Source organism: Microcebus murinus, chromosome 15, assembly GCF_040939455.1.
Source record: "Microcebus murinus isolate Inina chromosome 15, M.murinus_Inina_mat1.0, whole genome shotgun sequence".
Lineage (NCBI taxonomy): Eukaryota > Metazoa > Chordata > Mammalia > Primates > Cheirogaleidae > Microcebus > Microcebus murinus.
Genome location: NC_134118.1, coordinates 71,211,114 through 71,233,854, shown reverse-complemented (window position 1 = coordinate 71,233,854; position 22,741 = coordinate 71,211,114). Strand labels below are relative to the sequence as shown.

General features: G+C 38.1%; 1 long non-coding RNA gene across 1 annotated transcript; it reads left to right on the top strand.

Moving 5' to 3' along the window:
- Positions 1–495: 495 nt before the first annotated feature.
- LOC142876413 (uncharacterized) lies at positions 496–19,710 on the top strand. The gene is made up of 3 exons (XR_012923315.1): positions 496–579; positions 17,687–17,726; positions 19,118–19,710. It is a non-coding gene; the product is annotated as an uncharacterized LOC142876413 (long non-coding RNA).
- The last annotated feature ends 3,031 nt before the right edge of the window (positions 19,711–22,741 follow it).

Genomic DNA, 22,741 nt, shown 5'->3' with positions numbered 1-22,741 from the left:
TTGCAGATAAGGTAGATAGTTGGACCAAACCTGAGACGATTGACTGTGGAACTCCCAACCCCTTTATGAGGCCCATCATCTATGAGTGGATTTCAGGGAGTTGACAGATCTCCTAAACTTCTGCACAACATGTGGAACACATGCAGTTTTCTAACCAAAGGGTTCAGAGATAATATCAGATTTTCAAAGAAGTCTATGATCAAAAATCACTGACAACAAACAAATGAACAAAATTAGAATATATAATTTCAAAGACCATAATTGACTTAAATATGTATGATTCCAAGAATTTTAGGATTAAATATGGTATGTAAGAAGAAAAGCTCTTTGCCCAGTGTAATTTCCAAGTATTAATGGTTATAGAATTTCAAAACAAATGGCCGCAAAGTCAGTCTCAGAGGGATGTGGATAAATATGAGAGGGCAATTCATTATATTGGTCTATCTGAATGTGCTTGCAATTCTGCTGCTCTGAAGTTTTCATTTGTCTTTATTTCAGGTTATATGCCTCCATTTTCATGCCTCTGTTTCCTTTGTGGGAACTCCTGAGGAATTGTGGAATTATTCATTATGCAGACAAGTAGGTGCTCTGACTTCTCACAATAATGTTAATGTTTGAAATAAAAATGTTCCTAAGACAGCAAACTTAGTTGAGATTCTAATATGTATAGCTCATATTTTTGTTGCAAATGCAATTAAATGCATCATGTGGAAATCATGAAATCATTCCACAAGCTGTATATGGCTTTTTGAAAAAAAAAAGAAGATTTGGCAGCAGATGGGGGAGTTTCCTTGAAGTTTCTGAACGCTTGCATTATTCTCAATGGGACTTTGCCATCAGGGCACTTGGAACTTGTCTGTTTTGGGAAAGCTGGGAAATTCTTATCATTATACACATGGGAAAATATAGCAATTTTATTTATTTAGAAGGATAGTCTCACTTTGTTGTCCCAGCTAGAGTGCCATGGTGTCAGCCTAGCTCATAATAACCTGAAACTCCTGAGCTCAAGCAATCCTTCTGCCTCAGCCTCCTGAGTAGCTGGGACTACAGGCATGCGCCACCATGCCTGGCTAATTTTTTCTATTTTCAGTAGAGACGGGGTCTCGCTCTTGCTCAGGCTGGTTTCAAACTCCTGACCTTGAGTGATCCACCCGCCTCGGCCTCTGAGAGTGCTAGGATTACAGGCATGAGCCACTGCGCCCGGCCCATAGCAATTTTTTATTTGGAGGATACGATGAAAGGAATGGTGGTCCATGTGGTGGTGGGGGAAATGTTTAATGATTCCCAAGTTAATTTTTTTCTGTTCAACTCTGGAATGTCTGACATGCACATTCCAATGCAAATGCCCTTAGACCTCTCTTTCCAGGCAACAACTGTTCTGGTGACTGCACATGTACAAAGACTGAAGCCACTACTCTAAAGTCATGAAACTCTAAAGTGTCAACAGCAACTCTGTCTCTGTTTTTACTGTTCTTATCTCCTCCTCCATCACCATATCTAACGCATTCTTCACACAGATATTTTCTAGATTTCTCCTTGCAGTAAGAATTATCTTACTCATGCATCCCTGTTCCTATATATATGAAGTCTTTTATTCTTTTCTCTCCCTATGTATATTTGCTATCTTAGCAGATTTGTTCAGCACATATGTTTGGCAATCTGCTTAATGTTAAAAATAGAAAGATGAATTTTAAAAATGGTTTCTAGCATTAGCATTGAAGGGAATCAGTTGTATAGATAAAATAAACATGTAGACAATTATACTTTTTTTCTTAGCGTTTGTCAAAATGGTAATTAATCAACCTATTGCTTAATTTTGTCTCTCTCACCAGGGACCACAGCTGTCTGTTCAATGTTATTACCAGCACCTAGCTCAGTTCCTGACATATAGTAGGGGCAAACCACATATTTGTTGAATTAATTGATGAATTATAGCTAGGACAATAATATTCTAATAGAGACTTCTGGAGCCGTCTAGGATCTTTTTACTTCTGCATAGAGAGATCAGAAGCTCTACAAAAAAGAAAATCCCTAAGCTGAGACTTATAAAAATCAGTAGGAGTTGAAGAAAACAGGTAACTTAAATATTTAACCTGTTATGTGCAGCAAAGGACAAGTATAGGAGCTGTTAGGAGACAAAGCTGAAAAGAACTTTTTTTTTTTTTTTTCTTGTAGGTTAACATTTCCTAAAGTGTGTTCTAAGGGCATGGGTCCTGTTTGTTGTTCAGGGAAAATAGTTTTCCATGGGCAATAGTGTGCTGGTAAATGTTTAACAACTGGCTTCCTTAAAAAATTAAAAAATCCTGATTTGTAGCAGTTGTTGGGAAGAGACACAAAATAGCACACCATTTTATAGTATTTCCACCAGGGAGATGCAATAGACGCACATAACCTCAAGAACACAGATGACAGTAATATGTAATAACATGATTAGGAAGTGATGAATTCAAGTACTTATTACTTTAGTTTTTAATATGCTTTATTTAATTATAAGTTTATGTTATTTAATTTTTACCATGCCTTTTAACAACTGGCTTTCAAAATTCTTGAAACTTTAACATTTGGCTTTTATAAGCTGACACAAGCTGGATGCAGCATACTATGCTCAAGTACATTCAGGGAACATTGCTTAATATAGTTTCCTTTTAGAGATTCATCATGTATATTGTAATATATTAAAGAGCCTGAGAAGTCTTGAAGCAAAAACACATGTCTATCTTAGTTTGCTGATTGGACAAGAAAGCCCATTTTCAGCAATACCAGGGATTAACAAGTCCCAGAACCAGAGCAACATGGCATCATGTATTTTGAGAGCTTGAGGACTCATTGATCAATGTGCTTATCTCCTTCATATTACCAGAAATAGTAATAGAATTTACTATTTTCCATTATTTTTTCTTTTTCCTTTTTTCAAATTCCTGAAATAAGTAATTTGCTTTCATTATAATGCCTACTATGAATCATATTTTACCTTTTAAATTGTCTGCTTAAGCCACACCTCTTCTAAGTAGTTTGTTTGTTTAAGGCAGTTGTCTCCTGATTGTGGTTATACTCATCATCCCAATTTTCTATTTCAGTGTAAATCTTACCCTGACGATTTCTACTTTCCCAACTACTACCGTGTTTCCTCCAAAATAAGACCTACCCATAAAATAAGCCCTAGCAGGATTTCTAAGCATTTCTAAGCATTACCCCGAAAATAAGACCTAGTGATGGGCATGGCTACGCAGCGTATCTGTACAACCCATGCATTTCATCTCGGAGCAGTAAGGAAGATGAGCAGCCCTTCTCATCTGCCCCATCATGGCAGCTACTATTCCAGAGGTGACCCGAAAGGTACAGGCAGCCCTACCAACAAGGTCAGCTTCCCCTGTCAGGTCCCAGCCATCCTGTGTGAGCTGCAAGCTGAGGCTTTGAGGGGAAAATAAGCCCTAGGGTGTCTTCTTGAGGAAAAATAAATATAAGACACTGTCTTATTTTCGGGAAAACACAGTACTGCATTTTTTCCTATATCGTACAATTTCTATCAGATATATGTAGTTATAAACATAATTATAACATAGATTTGTGTTCATGCTTGTCTCACCTCTGCTAGTAGATCACTGTCTCATAGAATAGACTCTGTGCCTTCCATATTTTTATAATTCTCACATTGCCTGATACAGAGTTCCATAAAACATTTTTGTATATAAAAATAATTTATTCCCAACCTAACAAACATAAAGTAGAGGCAACACACAGCTTCAGGACATTCAAGTCTGTTTCTAGCTTATGCAAGCTTGTTAACCAGAGCTAGAAGCCAATATAATGGAAGATTTTGGCAGCAGGGGAAACATAATTCTGAATCTACATAATGATTAGCTAAAGTAGAGGGCTAGCTGTTACCCTTTTGTTTGTCATTTGAATCTAAGACTCTCCTGGGAGTGTGCCAAAATAATACATAAAAGAACCTTTATTCTCCTATTTACTCATTAATCTCTTCCCCTTCCTCCTCCGCCTTCTCCTTTTCTTCCCCTTCCTGCTGTCCTCCTCTCCCTCCCACTCTACTCCCTTATCCTCTCTCTACTTTGTCGTCATTAATTTCAATGCTGTATAGAATAATCCTTCCATTCCCAGCATACTCTACAAACTATAGAAATAGAGCTGCCAGCTTTAGAAATGAGAGGTGGAAAGGATTAAGAAATAAAAACTAGTTATTATCGTATTGTTTGTTGTGGCCACTGCACTCCTTACCAACAGACTTCTTGATTTATTTCCCTCGAAATTTGAGAAACTTGGCAGGTGGCTCTGTAGCTCCCACTCTTACCTTAAACTCTTAGAAGTGCCAGCAGTCCTCTATAATGCTGTTATGTTGAATAATGGTGTAGGGAAATAACCCAGCTTGGTTATGTCAGTATTGCTTCATGCTGAACTATGTCTATTATATGTAGAGTACATTTAAGAACTTTTTCTCCCAATATTGTATTGTAAAATTAGAATATTTATTTAACTATTGAATAAATTTATATATTATGTTAGTAATAGGATAAATCATAGAAACCATGTTGTTGAACTGCATCTACAGTATTCCAAAGAAGAAAAATCTTAAATGCACAAAACCTGCTTGCTGAAGGTATATGGTAGAAAGCAGTTACTCTGGTCCTCTCCTTAGAATTGATATGATTTAGTGTTTTGAAAGAATATTTATTCCTTATTTCCTAAAAGATGTCTATTGTTTCTTCATCTGGCTTTTGGAGCCCTATTCCTTTACTTTTCCCTCTTTCATTTTTTTCCCCCAAGTTGGGGGAAAGGGGACCTCCTTGGGCCTGCATGGTTTATTGGATGATGAAAGGTTGAGTTGACCTTAGAGAGCTTGGGCAAGGACAGAATGCTGGCTTGTTCCACAGAGTGGAAAAACCCTTGAGGGACTAGCTTTAGAGTGAGATGTGTTCTCAGTCCTTATCTCCCTGTTCTGTGGTCTGTACCTCCACGTCTGAAGATCTCTGTGCCCCTCCTGTGGAAGGAAGCATTTTGGCCACCTTTCTCATAATCAGTGATTGTGGTATGTATTACTATTTGTGGAGAATTTGTCATTTAAAAGATGGCAACTTAACATTCCATCCTGCCACTTAAGCAAAAGTAGAAGATTGGTCAAAAATAAGCACTTAAATTGCCATTGCTCTTTAAAAATCCAGGCTATGTCATTGAATGCATGACTGTTAGGAAAGTATGTTAACCGAGTCCCATGCAGGATGTGCAATTGTTGCCAGATTCTGACATCAGGGCAAACGCATGGCAGCAATGCTGGGCAAGGTGGCCGCAGGCAAGAGAAGGAGCCTTGAGTTAAAGGACGTGCATTTTTATCATGATTGAGTAATGGGTCCTGATCTTGACCCCCTGATGGCCCTGATGGCGAAATATATTAAACACCCTTGGATGACAGGCAGCAAAAGCAGAGATTCTTGAGAGAAAGAGAACAGATAAGGTGAACCCTACAATCCTCTTAGCTTAACACCTGGAGGCCCATTCTGGGTTGCTTCACAGGAAGGGGAATTCAAGCAGGGGTGAGCCTTTCAGAGAGTCCACTGAGGAGCCAGATTCTGCATCCATGGAGGGTGAGGGGCTTCAATTTATGTGGCAAAGCACCAGTGAGGAAGCAGCTGTGCAGACAAAAAAGAGCTACAGGAATTTGCATAATGGTCTCCTTAAATGTGTTGACGAATTTAAGCTGCTGAGCAGTAGGGTGAAACTACGTTGCCAGGGTAAGAACTAGCAGGGGTCTGATAAATTTCTAGAACTCACACAAGGTTGAGAGGCTTTCAAGTTCCAAATACCCAGAGTAGAAAGACCTCATTAAAAAGATCAATAAAGAAGAGAAAAGACACAAATTGCCAATATATGAAATAAAAGAGAAGTCATCACTCTAGATCCTGTCAGTGTTTAAAGAATAGTAAAAGAATATGAACAACATCATGCTAATACATTTGGTAGCTTTGATTAATGGAAAAATTCCTCGAATGACACAAATTTCTAAAACTGACACGAGATGAATTAACAAATCTGAATAAGTCTGTGAAGTTACCTCATTACATTTAGGCTCCACCATCCTTCCTGGCTTTGGCTAAGATACCGTGTTTCCCCCACAATAAGACCTACCCATAAAATAAGCCCTAGCAGGATTTCTAAGCATTTGCGCAATATAAGCCCTACCCAGAAAATAAGACCTAGTGATGGGCGTGGCTATGCAGCGCATCTGCACAGCCCATGCAGTTCATAGCGGAGCGGTGTAGAAGACAAGCAGCCCTTCTCATCTGCCCCATGAGAGCTCTATTGCTCGACATGAGAGATTGGGGCCAGTGATTCTAAAGGAAATAGAGTCACAAGAAACTCAGGATGGACTTTGGGGTTTGGAGAGTTATGATGATGTTCCAGAGGAAGATGATTTAACTATATTCGAATAAATGTGGATTGTTGTACTGTAGTTAAAAAAATAACACATCCCCTGAAAATAAGCCGTAGGGTGTCTTCTTGAGGAAAAATAAATATAAGACCCTGTCTTATTTTCGGGGAAACACCGTAGCAGGTAGCAGAGTTGCCTTCCCTAACAAAGGAATGTTAGGCCACAGCAGCTTACGCAGAGGAAGGGCATGAAAGAGGGAGGGTGTTTAGATATGAAGAAGGCACCAAAGATAATAATGCAAGCAAAACATCCCTGAGAAATTCCTCATTGAAGAGACAAAATGATAAAGTGAGGCTTGTGAGAGAGATTGAGGAATACTATTCAGAGATAACAAAGCTTGGAGTCCAGCCATTGGGGGGATTCACTTGGGCATCAGGGGATAATTCATAAAATAAGGAGGCAGAAGATACAGGTAAAGTTAGGATTCTTAGGACAGGTAAAAGGGTTGGTTTTGAAAATGGAAGCAGGATATTCCCTTTTTGTTGTGACAAAATTGGAGAAGTGGATAGGAGGAAATAAGATAAACTTCAGATTAGAAAAGAGGAAATCAGCAAAGTTTACAGTTAATGGTTTAAATCTTTCCAATGACATTGCATCTGAGTTTCAGTGTCAGAAACAATTAGGAATTTGAGGACTGTGGAAAGTACATGAACTAGTGTCTAGGGGACATGATGAAAAAGATTGCCAGCTAGTTCAAAGCTGGTTGAATATTCCCTCCACGCACTTCACATAGGTGCAGCCGTGGGTGTGGGAATGATGGAAATAGCAGGATTTAACCACAGTTGAGGTTCATCATTGCCCATATGACAAAATGTTAAGGGAACAAGGAATTCTAAGTTAGTTTTTTTCTTTTTTGGACTTCACTGAAATGATTTACTATGAAGTCTAGTCTGGGATAATAAAATTGCCATTGAGATACCAAAAATCATAAGAATCAAGAGGAAGTTCTCTGAGATGGAGGACCCTCTCTAGTGGAGTGAGATACTCTCTTTCATCTTCTTGTGCTACCGTTTAATGTATACTGCAAATATGTAATATTATTTTGTAATTAAAAATTCATATTCTTTTTATATATAAATATTCAGTTATGCTAAAACTTCCATGAATGGTAGCCAATTGCAGTGAATAACAGCTCTCATGCTCAGAGAGAGATTCTTCATTGTAAATGTGCATACTTTCTCTTCAAGGCTAAGCCTAGTTTTTACTGAATATCCACAGGAGAGAGGCCTGCCAGCTGTTCAATCACTAATGAGCTTTCCCCTCACTAAGATTAATTATATAGTTACAGTCACATTTTGTTTTTTAATACTCTCTTAACAATCCATTAGGTTGAAGCATATGAAACTGTCATTTTTGTTTTTTCATGTTAGGTAAAGATGCCAGTTTGAGTTAAGCTGGATTTCATTGATAATCTTGTGAGATCAGCTTAGCTAACATATACACCCCTTTCAAAAATGAAAATTTAAGTTAAAAACACCATTTATAAAATTTATAGGGCTTACTAGTTTAACAAAAATTTTACCTTCCTTGCTTTTGCATTGATTGATAAAAAAGACATTATGTTAATTTTCCAATTCTCCATTTTTATAGGCCATATATTTGCAGTTTCATATGGTTCAACCTAAAACCTCAAATTTCATTTCTGTAAGTGTGCAGATACTAGAACTAGATCTAGAGTTTGGTTGTTATTGAGTGGAGTAATTACAATTTGCGTATGCCACAAATTATTTTACATATCAAACCTTTTGTGTGTGTGTGTGAGACAGAGTTGCTCTATTGCCAGGGGAGTAGGGGGGCTAGAGTACAGTGGCATCATCATAACTCACTGAAACATCAAACTCCTGGGCTCAAGTGATTCTCCTGCCTCAGCCTCCCAAGCTGGGACTACAGGTGTGTGCCACCACACCCGGCTAATTTTTCTAATATTGTAGAGACAGGGCCTCTCTCTTGTGCAGGCTGGTCTTAAATTCCTGGCCTGAAGCAATCCTCCTGCCCTGGCCTCCTAGAGTGCTAAGATTACAGGCACAAGCTACCAGGCCTGGCCTGATAATCAAACTTTTAATAATAGTATAATAATAGCAATACTGCCTTTGAAAATATGTAGTGCCACTAATCTTTCATGACTTTAACAATGTAGTTCACTCTCAGATCCTTCCAAGTCATGTTCACTCATGGCCTATTTCCTGTCTTTTATTTGCATTGTGGTTTTTCTTCTTAGCTCTGTTATGCAGCTCTTACTCCATTTTATTTCTTCCCCACCAACTTCAGTTTAATACTTGAAACACCAATTCAGCTTGCAAACTTCATGAGAATGTGTCAGTATTTTATTATCTATATAGATAAAACATTGCACAGCCTCAGAGGCAGATGTTGACATATAAGGAGCCTCTGTAGCCCATGTTTATGGATTGATGAGATTTTTTTTTTTTAATGAACAGTTAAGTCTCCTGGGAATTAATGGAATAGAATGAACGAGAGCCCCATTTAGCACAATTTTGTGTAGGTCAACAGTCTGGTGTGGTGTAGGGAAGCAAAAACTTTTCCTTCACCCTCTTAGGTTTTCTGGCTGGGCCTGAGAATTAAGCTGACATAAAGTAGATTAATAGAATAAATGCTCACCTTCACAGGAAAAAAATGAAGAACCAAAGAAGTGGTTAGGATTGAGAACTTATTATCTACCTTTTTCAAACAAAGACTGATAAATTTGTGGAGAAGAGACAAAACAAAGAAAAAAGGGTTTAAACTTGGAGGGGTGGTAAATTGTGAGAAAATGACTATGAAGTATATGGGGGAAACTGATGAAAGATATGGGTTATTTTAGTAGTTTTATTTGCACAGTTCCATTTTAGGGTCAACTCCCAATCTCCGGTGATAAGAATGTTCATCCTTTCCTGTGTAGGCATCTTTCTCATGGGAAATTTTATGACATATTTTTAGGTAGAAACAGGGAGTTCAGAGATCCCTTCTTCTATCTGCTGTGTCTCAAGGACCCTCAGCTCAAAATGATCAATATGCCAAAGTGACATATTTTGGGTGGCGTGCTCTGAACCCATTCAGTGGCATGACTGTGTTCTCTGTTCAGGGTACCACACAGCTAAAATCAAAATGTAGGCTGGGCTGATTTGTTGTCTGGGGATTCTGGGGGAAATTCCACTTATAAGTTCATTCTTGTTTTTGGCAAAATTCAGTTCCTTGTGGTTGTAGGACTTAGGTCTCTGATTCCTGGCTGTCCACCAGTCAGGGACCACTGTCAGCAGCTCAAGGCTGCCCACATTCTTTGACATATGGCCCTTACATCATCAAGCCAGAAACAGAACATCAAGTTCTTCTCATTCTTCTAATCTCCAAGTACTGCTGCCTGCAACCTTCTTTTTTAATATATGCAAAGTTTAATATGTTAATGTTAACATATTAATATATAAATATAAACATATATATTAATACATAGGGCTGAAAGTCCTATAATATATTTCAAAGTCCAAAGTAAGTCATTTGAGATTATGTGTGGGCCTGCTTGCCCTGTTAATGTATAACTTTGTAGCACCTATTCCAATGTGATAATACGGAAAGATTCAAGAAAAAATCTTCTAAATTGGTGTCTTCTAAAGAAATAAGTGATGTACATTCTCTATTCTCTTGAGTAACCTTTGGACAACTAAGATCAAATTCTTTGTGTTGAGGGTTAGGGTCGAGACATGAGAATCCCAGGAGTGGGACAAGACTTTGCCAAAGAGCAACCTGTGGACCTGTCAGTTCACTGAGTAAAAGCTGCTCAAACTTGAGGGGGACATTCATCCGATCACAGATGTCTGCAAACAGACCTGGGTTTGTAATCTGAAGGCAGAGAGAATAATCCAAGGATATCAGTCCAGCAGATAAGAGCAGATATTCTAAGCCTGAGGCAATGTTCCTATCTCTCTCCTGAGTTCATGTCTCAGTAAATGAGGAACTAGATAAAGTACCATGTTTCCCCAAAAATAAGACCTACCCATAAAATAAGCCCTAACAGGATTTCTAACCATTTGCACAATATAAGCCCTACTCAGAAAATAAGACCTAGTGATGGGTATGGCTAGGCAGCATATCTGCACAATCCATGCATTTTATCAAAGAGTGATCAAGAAGACCAACAGCCTTTCTCATCTGCCCCATGAGAGCTCTATTGCTCGACATGAGAGATTGGGGCCAATGGTTCTAAAGGAAATAGAGTCTCAAGAAATTCAGGATGGAATTCGGGGTTTGGAGAGTTATGATGATGTTCCAGAGGAAGATGATTTAACTATATTTGAATAAATGTAGATTGTTCTACTATAGTTAAAAAACATAACAGATCCCCTGAAAATAAGCCGTAGGGTGTCTTCTTGAGGAAATAAATATAAGACCCTGTCTTATTTTCAGGGAAAAATGGTAGAAAGAAGTTCGTGGTCTCTTTGTTCCCCTTTGGATTATACCTTTACTGCTGACTCACAATTTTATCTTTAACTTGTGTATACTTATCTTGTTTATTATTACTTTGGGAGATCTTAAAACTTAAACTCATGATATATACATGTAAATCAGTGACTGATAATAATTGCTGAAAGAATAAATATTGATGCTAGACTCCACTTGTGGCCTTTTGGCTCACGGAAATGCTGGACTACCTCTGATTTCCCCATCACTTTAATCTATACTTTGTCTCTATATCTTTTATTTCCAATCTCTTGAGATGTTCCTGCCTGGGACCCAATTTGTTGGGAGAGTCATGGATTCCCTGTATCTTTTAAAAAGAACAACCATTTTCTTTTTTTTTTATTATATGCATGTTTATTATATGCATGTTTCTATAATACCTATCAAAGTAAGTACTAAGTACATTATAGAATAAATATTGGTCTTTTTTATACTATGTGTTTTGACTTTGTACTTATTGTTAGGGACCGACCTTCCACAGCCCCACCGGACAGAAAAGCAGAGACATCGAGGATGTAATTACACAAGAGGAGGTTTATTTTCTGGCTAGCCAGGGTCCAAGCCCTAGAGCACCAACGCAGTGGCCACTCTTGCAGGCAAGGACCCCGACTGGGGTTGCAGCGTGCCTTTTATCTCTATGGTGCATACACTATGCAGTGGCTGATCACGCGTGGATCATGCATTGACCTTTAACATGATTGGTTGGCTGGCAGCCCCACTATACAGGGGTCTGAACAATGTAAAGTTGGCGCAATCAAGCAAGCAAGCAACGGTTTCCATGGCAAGCAAGCAACAGTTTCCAGAAGCCGGATGTTAGTTCCGGCTTCACTGGGGTGTGGGCCTTGCAGGTGTGCAATGTCTCGACCCCGGCTTTACTGGGGTGTGGGCCTTGCAGGTATGCAATGTCTCGACCCCTCACACTTACGACTCATACTTTCAGGCAACATTTATGCCAACTATGTCAAGGAGCATTTGGATTTCTGCTTGCTTATTTGCTGTCTACTGTTGACTTATGAGTATGCAATTGTACATCCCCATTTCTGTTGGCTTTTTAAAATGTGTTTCTTCAGAACAAAATCTTTTCACTTTAGGTAAAAATGCCAGTTTCAGTTAAATTGGATTTCATCGATAATCTTATGAGTGCTTAGCTAACATATACTGTCCCTTTCTAAAATAAAGATGTAAGTTAAAAGCACCAATTATAAAATGAATAGGGCTTAGTAACTTAACAAAAGTTTACTCCTGGCTTTTGCATTGATTGATAAAAAGAAGTTGTGTTAATTTTCCAATTTTCCATTCTAATTTTAAAAAAGGGACGAATTTCTAATTTTTAAATTGGAATGTTCCATAATTATATACTTTTCAGAATTTATCTTGTATAACTAATATTTTTCGCTTTGACTTACCATTGATTTGATATGGTTTAATTATCTAGATATTGTGCAAACAGCTCCAAAACTTGGTGATAAAGCATTATTTTCCACATCCAACATGTTAGCCAAGTCCTTGAATTAGTCTTGTTTAGAGACATCTGTCCTCCTGAAACGACTCTGACTAACATGAAATGTTTTCTGGTGAGCAGCTCTCCAAGCTTTAAGGCATCTCTACACTCTTTTTAGTTCTTCACTGTAATTCAAAGGATTTGGCATTAGGGAACTAATTATAAAACCTCAAAATCATGTACTAAAACTTTTTTCAGGCAGCCACATTAATGGTAGTAGCTCTGCAAGTGAACATTTAGTTTATCCTGACTGCCAAATATATAAACGTTTATGTCTTTGAAAATGGAAGAGTGTATAGGTTAAATAAATTTAAAAATGTTACATATCTTGTTGTAATATCACTGACCCAGCATTGGAAAGTGGTTTCTCTTCCAGGCAAAAGATATTCTTGTGCTGTCTCTCGTTACTTCATTGCTTCGCAGAATATCAATTTCTGCTCTTTCCTGGGCTTCCTTTTTCTGCACCATGACCCGGGTCATTTCACATCTCAGTGTCTAAGGGAGGTGGGATGTGTGTGGGTGTGGGGATAGAGGAGTGGGAGGGAGGTTGAAGCTCCAGAAGCAACCTCATTTTGCAAAATGTATGCAATGATCACGTATGTTAGGGTAAACATCTCTGAAATATGTGGCTAGTTTCAATGTCCTAAGAAGCAAATTGATTTTTCTTAGGAAACAAATTAACTCATCATTATTTTAAGTTATCAGTCCCTGGAAAATCTTGCTTTCATTTTCTTGTTAAGAAATGAAAACAGTCTGTTCCACCAAAGTCAGATAATCACTGGAGAAATGGAGACGTCCATCTCCAGCAGAGGACAGGGTGACCAGGAGAAGCTGAGCAGATCGCGAGCTACAATGGCTTTCCAGCTTCTCTGACTCACGTCGACTTTTACTACTTCATTTGAAATACAAATTCCCAGAATGCCAGACACACCCATATTCCAATGTAAGTACAAAAACAAAATTGAAAGCCAACCACAGTTGAGTTTTTTCTTGCCTACCCCTCTGATTGATCTTGTCCCCTCTCCCATCTATCCTTCTCACCCCAAATACCTTGAGTAATCAGAAGCTCTCTCTATTTGCTGGGAAAAACAAATGTGATGAGGAGGTAATTTATACAAGGGGCTTTCCTATGTAGAAAGATATCCAATTGGCCAGAACCCCACCGCCCCCTTCTTCTTGCTAAATGCTCTGAACCAGACCAGGTATCACTGATGTGTTATTTCTCAGTGGTGCAGCTGACCTTTACACTGAGAGAGGGAAATGCAGAGATGGACTCTCATATGCAGCCCTTGCTGCTGTTGGGCCTGTTTTCTTTTCTCACACAAGATTAAGGGTAGGCTTACTTGAGATCCTATGTTCTGGCAAGCCTTGTTGCTGAACTTGGCAGGAACATTCAAATATCTTTATTAGAAGCCATGAATCAAGTTCCGTTGCAGAATTCATAAGCTTCCAAATCTGACTACCTTCTTTTGTCAACCTCACAGAAAGGTGTGGCTTAAAATAAAGTTTATTTTGAAGTTCAAAGATCCTGTTGTAATCTTGTTCCATAGCATAAGTAGGAAATCTTCATTTAAATTAAAACAATCAATCTGTGATTTAAAAATCTGTTGACAGAAGTTCCAAACATAATCCAGAAGATTTTGCCAAAGAAAAGAGTTGGGCTGCAAAAGAACTGTAACAGATTTTGAAAATGCTGATATTTTCTTTGAGCCTGATGAAAATCCATTGGCTTTTGTTCTTTAAAGATGCACATTGGAGTAGTTTTAATGGGAAATTCTGTTTATACTTTCTTAGAGCAAAGGTTTGAAATTGCCTTCAGTTCCAGAAATCTAGCCCGCGGGAATCTAAAATCTCAGAGATCTACAAGACTTAGCCTGCCATTTAGGCCTGAGCCCAGCCACCAAGAAAAGCTATAGACAATGAGAGAATTTTTTAAATACTGATGAGAAAAAATTTAGCGTGTGTGCAGTGTAGACTCCCCTGAACCTGAGTCTTGCTTTTATAGCGTGAACTGCAGCCTAGAGGCCCCTTGCAAATGAAAGGTGACATTCAACAGACAAATTTAGAAGTGAGTTTCTCTATCAAGGTGAAAGAGGGAGAAGAGAGAATATCAGTCCACAAGCTTAATAAAGGGGAGATAGCACCCTCAAGGATGGTTTTGGTGTGTATTAACATTCTGTACAGGTGACAGATGATAGAGTAGAATAAAAATTCTAGTCCAACTCTGAGAATCATAAAATTGTCCAGATAAAATAGGTTTAATGGCATTTTTAGAAGATCAGTAGGTAGTCAAATCATTGTCCAGGTACACACAATTGTGCATGTGAATGCACGATAGACCTATTGCTTTGCACAAAGCCAAACTATGCTGTGCACTGTTTATGAAAATACCTTTGGTGAGCTGAAGGCATTAGCTTTATATCAGAAATGCTGTGTTTTGGTGTTGTACATGATTATTTCATAGAAAATAATTCCACATTAGAATAAAGAAGGAAAGGCACTAGCTATTTCAGCTTCTATTTTTGATTCTGTGAAACTTTGATAATTGACCTGTGAATTTAGCAGACTAAACGATGAATGTATATTATGTCACTTTAAGTCTCAGATTACCCAGGAATGCATTTTTTTTTCCGGTTGTGTAATAGCAGCTGACTGAAAACACAGGTTAAATCCTATCACCTTCATAGTGTCTGTCTATTGCTCTTAATTGCTCAGGGGCACTATGCCAGGGTACAACCCTGTTATTTTCAGAGGTTAAATTAGGAAATGGAACACCCTAGGTATATATGAGTGCACTTACCACTCCGCCCATGTGCTCACGGCCACTGTATACTATAAACGCTCTTTGTTCATTAAGTTTTACAGCACAAACTTGACTGAGTGGCTGAGAAAACAACCCAACAACCTGCTATTGTTTTCTCCCAGTTGCCATCCATGAAGAACATTTTGACTTGGAAGTTTATCCTCTTCCTGTACATTTAAAGCCTCTGTCAAAACTCAAATTGTGTTTGAGCAATCTTTCAAAGGTTTAGGAGGCACATGATTACTTTATACTGAAACTCTGGCTTCTTGTGTTTTGTTTTTGTTTTTGTTTTGTGCTAATTGCCGTGTGCTTCCCCTCCGGTCCAGACTCCCCTTCATAGAAATCCCCATAAACTAAACTTTCCATGAGGCAGAGAGATGAAGAAGGAACACCTCTGTTTCAGTTTCCTCTTTATTCTAGAGCATATTTGTTTCATATCATGAAGGATGACAGGTTTGGGCTCTGCTTCCAGATGTCCAGTTGGTTTAATAAAAAAAGGAAAATACATGACATATTTTCTTTTTCTGATCCAGAAAGGAACAGCTTTATGTCAAGTCAACTTGTAAGTAATAAGTTGAAGGAAACTGCTATGTAAATAAAAAAGACTGATAAAACAGAAGAAAACAGGTCAGGGAGAGGCACCTTGCCCAGGGAAACAAAAAAAGCATATAGTTAAAATTGACTTCTTTTAAACAAAGACTGAATTGTTTATATGACTTACCACAGTCTGAGTTTATGTGTAGCTGTAGCCCCTAAGGTGATCTTACATCCAATATTTTTGTGCAAACAGCTAGTGCTCTAAGGTCTTCACTATATAATACATCAAGAAGACCCTGTTTTGAGTTAAAGCTGAAAGAAAAAAAGGAACAGTATGAATAAGCAAGTAAAGACTACAAAGGCTTACCCTAAGGGTAGATACTCACCAACATCCAGACAGACACAGTTTAGAGCAAATTTGATTTATATTTATTCAAAATTCCTTAACCCATAAAATTTAAAACTTTCCTTTCTAATATAAAGTTCAGTACAGTACTTTTAGAGCCTCTTGATTTTATCTTTTAACTGAAATATATGTATATGTGTGTCTGTAGTTTGCTCTTTTATTCTGTGTTATCCACCTTAAACAAGAAAGACTGAAAGAGTCCTTAGTTGAGGATTTTGCAATTTCATCTTGGTTATATCAACAATTTAACAATAACAAACTAGTTTTTTGAGAGAAAAAATGGAATGGAAAAATATTAAAAATAGGAATGTTAGATGGAGACTTGAAACATCCAGTATACCATACACTGCATGCGAAAACGTATTTAAATCTAAAGTATTGAAAGCAAATCCATTTAACTTATGAAGAAATGCTTTTCCTTTTAATGATAAATCTTTTGTATATAGTAATGGAAGCACATTTATTACATTGTTATTGCACATTCTCAGGACTTGATCTAACGCATGAAGATTCTCTTCACATTTTTCATCATATATGTTCACCATAATCTTTAAACATGAGGGTGTATTTCTGACAATTGAATTGAAAAATTCATGAATGATTTTTATAACTGTTTACATATATTTATGTTAAGGAATAGAGAAATAAGAAATTAAAATATAAGAATAAGAAATTAAAATAATTTCAGTTTTGGGTAAATTTGCTAGCACAATCAAAGTAATTGTATTGAACTTCCTTGGTCCTGTTTTGGGAGGGGTCAGGTGGGGGCAGGGTCTGGCAGACTGGACTTGGGACCTGACAGGTGCTCATTGCCAGTTGGTGTTTCTGGGCTCACCATTGGATCTGTTGGGTTAATTGCTAACAAGGTAGAGATAAAAATAATACAAATAAAAAATAAGAATAAAATAAAATTGCTTGAGTACTTAACTCAGACAACATTCTAAATACATTATACATTATTTTCTCTTTAAAGCTCACAGTGGTCCTATAGTAGTTACTATTGTTTTTATTATCCCCATTTTCTTTTCTTTTTTAAAAAATTGAACCTATATGAATAATTACATTGCCATGAAATTAAGAATACTCAATCAGAGTTTCCAAATTCTAGAGGGATCAGGCAGGAAGAAAAGTATATCATTTGTAAGTGTTCATTTTAGTTTACAAAAATGTTGTCTACTAAATTGTTATGAGTTATAGATAGCTTAAGAGAAAGGTACTCTTTATATATCCACATATCCAGAAAATAGAGCATTAAAACATCGACATTATTTCAAGCAAAACCCACAACCACCCCCTATCAGTTCATTCAGTCCTATGCAGTTAATTCTTGTTCTGCCCAATCTTGAGTTGGCAGTTTCATGAATCTATCTGATTCTCCACCAGAATTCTGGGAATTCTGAATCAGTCCAACCTATTTTCTTTATTTAAAAAAATGGAGGTAAAAAGAAGTTAATCACTTATAGTAACCAGAAATCCAACTATTCATTGCCTGCCAGGCTTGGCTTCCTCACTTACGTTATGGTAAGGCCCTCTTTCTTATCTTCATAGGGAAACAAATGAAGACTTGGCAGGCTCAAAGGCCATGCAGGTGAGTGACTACACCTAAAGTTAGACCCACAGGCAACAGCTTAGATAGTTTCCCTCAGTAACAATTGTGTAGAGCAAAGCAAGGAGCCAATATTAAAAATCAAAATTGGCTTTATCACAAAGGAACAGAGTTCACACCCAGAGGGGAAGCTGCCATAACTGGTGTAACTTTCTGCTTTTATTTAGAGGCCTTTGCAGTCTGTCATTGAGGTGGGTGCCTTACGAAGTGACCAATATATTACCTCGTGAAATGAACATTAGACTTATCTGTGGGAAGGTTAGGTCCCAGTCATGGCTCTACTAGTGAGTCAAGTGGCTTAAAACATGTCATGGGAACATTGGGTAATCACAATAAACCAAAAATGACATATTCAAATACTTTGAAAGAAAGACATTTTCGCCCGGGCACGGTGGCTCATGCCTGTAATCCTAGCACTCTGGGAGGCCTAGGCGGGCGGATCACTCAAGGTCAGGAGTTGGAAACCAGCCTGAGCAAGAGCGAGACCCCGTTTCTACTAAAAGTGGAAAGAAATTAATTGGCTAACTAAAAATACATAGAAAAAATTAGCCGGGCATGGTGGTGCATGCCTATAGTCCCAGCTATTCAGCAGGAAGATCGCTTGAGCCCAGGAGTCTGAGGTTGCCGTGAGCTAGGCTGATGCCACGGCACTCTAGCCAGGGCAACAGAGTGAGACTGTGTCTCAAAAAATAAAAAGAAAGACATTTTAAACTCAAGATATTATCAGTATTATTTCTAGAATGAGAAAATAAAATACATTCCTACAGTACTAAATATTTTCTCTGGAGCCTAATTTTCCTACTGTTCAGAGAATTTGGTCCATTTCCTTGAAAGTGTGTAGGGGAGGCAGAGGGGAAGTAGAAGAAGGTAGGCCCATGGGCCCTCTGAGAGCTGCTTCACAGCTGCAGAGCACAAAAGGGGTAGATAATGTACATATTTCATTCCTCTTACATTTTGTGCTCAAAATCTGATGTTTGAAATTGAGCTACATATACTATTTTTTTTTTTTTTTTTTTTGAGACAGAGTCTAACTTTTGTTGCCCAGGCTAGAGTGAGTGCTGTGGCGTCAGCCTAGCTCACAGCAACCTCAAACTCCTGGGCTCAAGCGATCCTCCTGCCTCAGCCTCCCGAGTAGCTGGGACTACAGGCATGCACTACCATGCCCGGCTAATTTTTTTTTGTATATATACTTTCAGTTGGTCAATTAATTTCTTTCTATTTTTAGTAGAGACGGGGTCTCGCTCAGGCTGGTTTCGAACTCCTGACCTTGAGCAATCCGCCCGCCTCGGCCTTCCAGAGTGCTAGGATTACAGGCGTGAGCCACCGTGCCCGGCCTACATATACTATTTATAATTTTTTTTTTTTTCATTTAGAAATGGTCTGCTCAAGTTTGAGAGCTGGAAAGGTAAGAATAATAAAATATAGTATATCTTTTAGTATTTAAAAAGTTGATTTAAAAACATATAAATACATTCAGTATTTTCTCCATACACAACCTCACCGTATCTATAATTATTTTTATTTGTTTCCTTCTTTGAAATATATTAGTATACTGAAGGTTAGAAGTTATAGTGAGGAATTTGCTCCTTCAAGATATTAACAAATGCCATATTCTAAGGCTGCCACTTAGAGAATCAAAGCTTCTGTCTTTGAAGTAGAGATTTCCAGAAGGAAGTAAAAAATAAGATCTGGACTTTGCCTCATGCCACTTTTTAAAGTTTTTTTCTGATAACTATTTCACATATTTTCTAGAAATTAGATTCAAATTCTTTGGCTGTAAGAATGAAATATAATTATCAATTGGACATGGTACCACAGTGAGATCTGTGTCGTGTGTGTGTATAAGCTGACTTTCTAAATTTTAATTTTTTAGCATGATACCGATGAATGTTTTGTTAGAGATCCATTAACAAATTTAAATTGATCTTTCTTCTGAGTCTATGATTCTCTGCTACACTCTGTTTGACTTAGTAACTCCAAGTTTCTTTTCTGGATTGTATTACCAATTTTACGGGTGGGAGTAGGGATGTGGGATGGGGGTAAGGAGGAAAATGAAGACTTTGTAGTTCCTGTGGCTTGATAAACTTTGATATTCTACCAGGCTTCGTCTACTTCTGCCAGAACCTCAATGGGGAAGGACAGGCTGCGGGCAAATGAACTGATTTGAAACCTCGAAGCCTGAACAGTGTAATTGTAAATATTTGCTGATTAAACATAATTAAAGTAAAAGGTCAGAATTCCAAATGTAGTAGGTTTAACATTAATCTACTGGTTAATTGGTACCATGGTTCAAAGGAGGCTTGAATGGTGCCCAATTTTTTTTTTCCTGAAATCAATCCATAAGGCAGACAGAGAACAATTTTCCATTTCTAAAAACTTTACATAGCATTTCTTTTTCTTTCTTTCTTTCTTTTTTTTTTTTTTAGACAGAGTCTCACTTTGTTGCCCAGGCTAGAGTGAGTGCCGTGGCGTCAGCCTAGCTCACAGCAACCTCAAACTCCTGGGCTCAAGCAATCCTCCTGCCTCAGCCTCCCCAGTAGCATGCACCACCATGCCCGGCTAATTTTTATATATATATTAATTGGCCAATTAATTTCTTTCTATTTTTTTATAGTAGAGATGGGGTCTCGCTCAGGCTGGTTTTGAACTCTTGACCTTGAGCAATCCGCCCACCTCGGCCTCCCAGAGTGCTAGGATTACAGGCATGAGCCACCACGCCCGGCCATCTTTTTCTTAATATTATATTTTTAAAATAAAATTTTAGGCCAGTACCAACTGGCAGTTTTACACCTTAATGCATTCTCTCTTTCTCTCTCTCAGAAAGAAATTAAAACATATTTTAAGACCTTTATTCTGTAGGGGAAAAATATTTTTCCCAAAGTGACTTTATAAAGATTTTCTTTTAAGCTACTCCACAAATATTTGGAATCCTCCCCCACATCAAATTTGATGTGTTAGAAAAAAATGCAGCCAAAGATGTAGTAGATAGATAGCAGAATGGAAGGAAAAAGAAGGGCCCCATTGCTTTTAAAAAAGCAAAGTTTATTAAATAAGAGCTGAGCCAACTTCAGTTATGTCTGGATGCAATTCTAGTACTTAATCATTGCTTTTTTTTTTTTTCCCAGTGAGACAAGTAGAAGTTTTTCACAAAGCTGGTTCATTTCCAGTTGGGACAGAAAGTGCGGCAGAGAAATCATGCACATATTTTGTAAGGACAGATCGGATCACTGGCAGGGTGGGGGGAATGGGGGAGGGGCAGTGCAGAAAGGGAGTGGCCAGGCAAGCTGTGAGGTTTGAAATGTGGCATTCATTCAGGTTGTTTGTAGCAAGTTCCTGGCCAGAACCCTCTTCTAGTGCTAGGACATGTTCTGATTACTTTGCCAATTGTTGGTGTCAGGGTTCATACGCACATAAATATGTGGCCCAAGCACTGGGATGGGATTTGTCAACATTCTCCATACAGAACCTGCACTGGCTGGGATTAAAGTAAAGAAATGGGCAATGGAAATGAACAGAAGCTTTTCTAAAGAAGACAGAATAATGGCCTGCAAACATATAAAACAGTGCTCAACATCACTGATCATTAGAGAAATGCAAATCAAACCCACAATGAGATATCATCTAACCCCAGTGAGATTGGCCAGTATCAAGAAATCCCAAAACAACAAATGCTGGTGAGGATGTGGAGAGACAGGAACACTCTTACACTGCTGGTGGGACTCCAAATTAGTGCCACCTTTGTGGAAAAGAATTTGGAGATATCTCAAAGAGCTAAAAATAGAAATACCATTCGACCCAGCAATAGCATTATTAGGCATCTACCCAGAAAAGCATAAGACTTTCTATTATAAAGACATCTGCACCCGAACGTTTATGGCAGCACGATTCACTATTGCAAGGACGTGGAAACAACCCAAGTGTCGGTCAATTCATGAGTAGATTATTAAAATTTGGTATATGCTTACAATGGAATATCACTAAATTCCAAGAAACAACAGCAAGCTAGCACCGCTTATATTATCCTGGATTGAGTTTAAGCCCATTATCCAAAGTGAGGTGACACAAGATCAGAATAATGGGCTCCACATACACTCGCCATCAAATTGATACTGACCGATTATCAGTATGGTGCTCAAAGGGTGGTGGTGTTCACCAGGGATTAAGGGGTTGGGGGGGTAGTCCCACATCTGAGGGATGTGATGAACATTGTGGAGGGGGAAGGACATACCTCTAACCCCTTGCTAGGGAGAGGCAAAGATATAAAATGTAACCAAAATGTTAAAAAAAAAAAACAAAACCAAAAAACATTTTTCGGGTGTCGGGCAGGGGGGAGGAGGGGATGGGTATTTACATGCATAGTCACCACGATGCACACTGTCTGGGGATGGGCACACTTGAAGCGCTGACTCGAGGGGGAGGGGAGGCAAGGGCAATGTATATAACCTTAACGTTTGTACCCCCATAATATGCTGAAATAAAAAGAAAATAAAGTAAGCGAGGTTAGTTTGGGAGTAATTTTGTCACTCCACTGTTCTTTGCTCACCTCTGCCTGTCCTTAAGATCTGATCCCTGCTCAGACTTGCTTCCGCAACATGCTGTCCTGGGCAAGAACGCTTTCCTCCATGCCCTTCCTCCCCTTGATAACATTTGGATTTCACTGCCTTAGTGTTCTTATCTCTTTTGCGGCTAATCTGATAAACTAAGGACTGCTGAGTTGTTTAATAATGAATAATAACTTCTACATTGTCCATCTAATATTATAATTTTGAATATTAAGATTTTTCAAAGCCTTATCTCAAAAAATGACTAAGTTTGGGTATTTTATATTATAGAGCAGCTGGTTAATACAAAAAAAAGTTTAGATCAAGCAACCTCCAAATGATTCACTTCCCTTTCTGGGCATATTTTTCTAACAAGACTTTCAAAGTTGAAATCAAACACTTCTAAAAAGCACTTGAATTGACTACTATATATAAACAATATCAAAAGAGTGCTTG